Here is a 3,318-nt window from a genome sequence, read left to right on the forward strand (position 1 = left end):
GCCACTAGACCACCAGCTCTTCCTAAAAGTTATGTTTTTAAGAACTATTTTTCTCAATAAATAGTGGAATACTTTTTTCATTCATTCTCTGGACTTTAATTTACTTTGTAGATATCATTAACAACCAACTGCAAGTAAATGTATTGAATGGTCTTTGTGTAGAGAGAATTAAAATTACTATTTTTAAAAACATCTCAGAGTATGCTTTATGGCAAAGTGTTGAAGTAGTTATTGTTTAATTTCAGCACTATTTTCTTATTTTCATAGTGCTAATTATTAATGAATCTCTGTATTCTTTTGGCTAAGTGCTTTTTTCTATTTAATAGTGGTTTGTATATAAAATTTGTATATGTAGTATTTTACACATTCCTTCTTTCACATTGTATTTTGTGTAATTATTTAAATACATTGTGTTGGAGTTTTTCCCGCATTGTGTTTATGTTTACTATAATGGTTTTATGTAGTATTTGTTCTTATGAGAATGAGATAGGCCACTCAGCGTAATTTAGGTAAGCTTTTTAAAGCCAAACTGAATAAAAACGGAAAAGAAATTATCTGAGGTATTTGATAGTAACTGACTACTTGCTTTCATAGACAATTTTCAAAGAAAATTTTTCTCAATCCTATTAAAATCTTAATTATTAATATTCTAAGAAAAACTTGTTCGCATTTTGCTAAGTAGGAACAGATAACCTTTTGACAGCTATTGAATCCTGAATGAGTCGAGTTAGACAATTATTAATTTTTCCCTTCCTCTAAGTCTGCCAGACCATCCCCTCCCTTCATCCTTGCTTATCCTTCCATTTCCTTCAGTCACTTAATTTTCAATGTTTTTAGTGGGATAATTTCTTGGACTATGACTGATAGAAGAAATATAGGAAAAATAGAAAACTTGATAAAATTGGTCCTTCAGTAGCAAATATAAGAAAAAAAGTTTTCAATAAAAAGGTTACATGGCTGCTATTCATAACCACTCAGGATCTTTGGTCTCTATAGAAGTAGAATTAACCAATATTTGTCCTTTTGTGATGATTAAGTAGTTTAATGTAATATTTTGAAGATTCATTTCTTTTGAATCTCTAGAGTAATATTTCATTGTATGTCTTTAACACTTTTTGTTTATTTATTTGTTGGACATTGCCAGTTTTCCCCCCTACCTTTTGGCTTGAGTGACTAGTGCTCTAATGAATATTAATTACAAGAACCAGTGTTTGAAGTCCTGCTTTCAATTTCTTGAATCTTAGTAATTGAGTTGCTGAATTATGTGGAAATTTTACACTTTCATTTCTTTTTCCCCCACCCTCCCAGTTTATTTTTATTTTATAGTGGTTTGTATTCAAGATTCATATACACTCTGTATATGTATATGTATCATTCATATACATTGCATTTCATACATTGCTACGTTCACATTGTGTTTCAAATATTCACTCATAAACAGATGACTTGAGAATATTCATCTTTTCCAAATGGTTTCATTGCTAAATTCTACCAGATAATCAAAGATGGACTATTACTAATTCTACTTAAATTATTTCCAAACATATGAAAAGAAGAAACATTCCCATAGTCATTCAGTATATAAAAAATAATTGGGGAGAGGGGAGGTGTGGAGGGAAAAGCAAGCCAGGAACTTGTACAGCCGCTTCTAGTAGTTTCCAGGTACTGCCGGGCGGCTGGGACCAGGTGGTCCTGAGGCTGTGGCTGTGGTGCTCGGGAGTCTATGGTGGCATGATCAGGGGACCCATGGCCAAGGCGGGTGAAGGCGACCCACACTGGATCGTAGAGGAGAGGGCTGATGCCACCAACATCAGCAACTGGCATTGGACCGAGAGGGATGCTTCAATTGGTCCACAGATAAGCTGAAAACCCTTTTCTTGGCACTGCGAGTGCAAAATAAGGAAGGCAAGTGCAAAGTGACAGAAGTGAGTAAGCTTGATGGAAAAGCATCCATCGACAACCAAAAAGGCAAACTTATCTTCTTTTATGAATGGAGAATCAAGCTAAACTGGACAGGTACATCTAAGTCAGGAGTGCAATACAAGTGACATGAGGAGATCCTCAACTTGTCTGATGAAAACAGTGTGGATGAAGTGAAGATTAGTGTGAGCCTTGCCAAAGATGAGCCTGATACAAATCTCGTGGGCTTAATGAAAGAAGAAGGGGGGAAACTTCTAAGAGAAGCAATGGGAATTTACATCAGCACCCTCAAAACAGAATTCACCCAGGGCATGATCTTGCCTACGATGAATGGAGAATCAGTAGATCCCACCAGGCAGCCAGCACTGAAAGCTGAGGAGCGGAAGGCTAGTGAGTCTGCTGCTTCGAAAACCCAGGGCAAGCCTGTTGGTGTCAGAATCCCCACCTGTAAGATTGGTCTTAAAGAAACCTTCCTGACGTCACTGGAGGAGCTCTATAGCGTGTTTACCACAGAGGAGCTGGTCGAGGTCTTCACCCATGCACCTGCAATGTTAGACACAGAAAAAGGTGGGAAGTTCCACATGGTTGATGGCAACGTCACTGGGGAGTTCACTGATCTGGTTCCGGAGAAACATTGCAATGAAGTGGAAGTTTAAATCTTGGCCAGAGGGGCACTTTGCCACCATCACCTTGTCTTTCACTGAGAAGAATAGAGCGACTGAGCTGTGCATGGAAGGGCATGGCATCCCAGCTCCTGAGGAAGAGCGGATGTGGCAGGGCTGGCAGTGGTACTACTTTGAGGGCATCAGACAGACCTTTGTCTATGGCACATGCTTGTTTTAGGGTCTGCAGCTAGGAGGCTGCATGTAGCCTACTTGACACTTTGGTCCAGCCCCCTGCTGACTTTGGCTTGTGGCTGACAGGATTGCACCATCCCAACCAATAACTTGGGGCCAGGCCCCTCCCCTCCACATACCCCTTGGGTTTGTGCATGGTTTTTGCTGGGTGGGATCAGAGGACAACTTCTCTTTTATGTGTATTTATATATATATTCACACACACATGTATCTTTGTATGTGTTTATGTATTTTCTGACCCTGTTTTTTGTATTATGTATTGTTCTGTGATATTGTTTCTGGTGCTTGTTAGCCTGGTGAAATATCTAAGTCTTTTGTCCCAATGTTAACTGAGTTAATTTTTGTTGTTTAATTAGAATTTTTTATACAGTCTCAAATATTAAATATCAGAAAGAATATTTTCTAAACTTTGCATTTGTCAGTTGTCTCTACTTTCTTGATAAAGTCCTTTGACAATTAAATTTTTAAACTTTGATAATATCTTGTTTATCTATTTTGTCTTTAGTTACTTGTTTACCTGTATCTTTTGCCTTCTAAAATC

General features: G+C 37.8%; 1 pseudogene; it reads left to right on the forward strand.

Moving 5' to 3' along the window:
- Positions 1–1,746: 1,746 nt before the first annotated feature.
- LOC102848458 lies at positions 1,747–2,763 on the forward strand (annotated as a pseudogene).
- The last annotated feature ends 555 nt before the right edge of the window (positions 2,764–3,318 follow it).

This window comes from Elephantulus edwardii, unplaced genomic scaffold, assembly GCF_000299155.1.
Source record: "Elephantulus edwardii isolate Elephantulus edwardi_28Jun2011 unplaced genomic scaffold, EleEdw1.0 scaffold00015, whole genome shotgun sequence".
Classification (NCBI taxonomy): domain Eukaryota; kingdom Metazoa; phylum Chordata; class Mammalia; order Macroscelidea; family Macroscelididae; genus Elephantulus; species Elephantulus edwardii.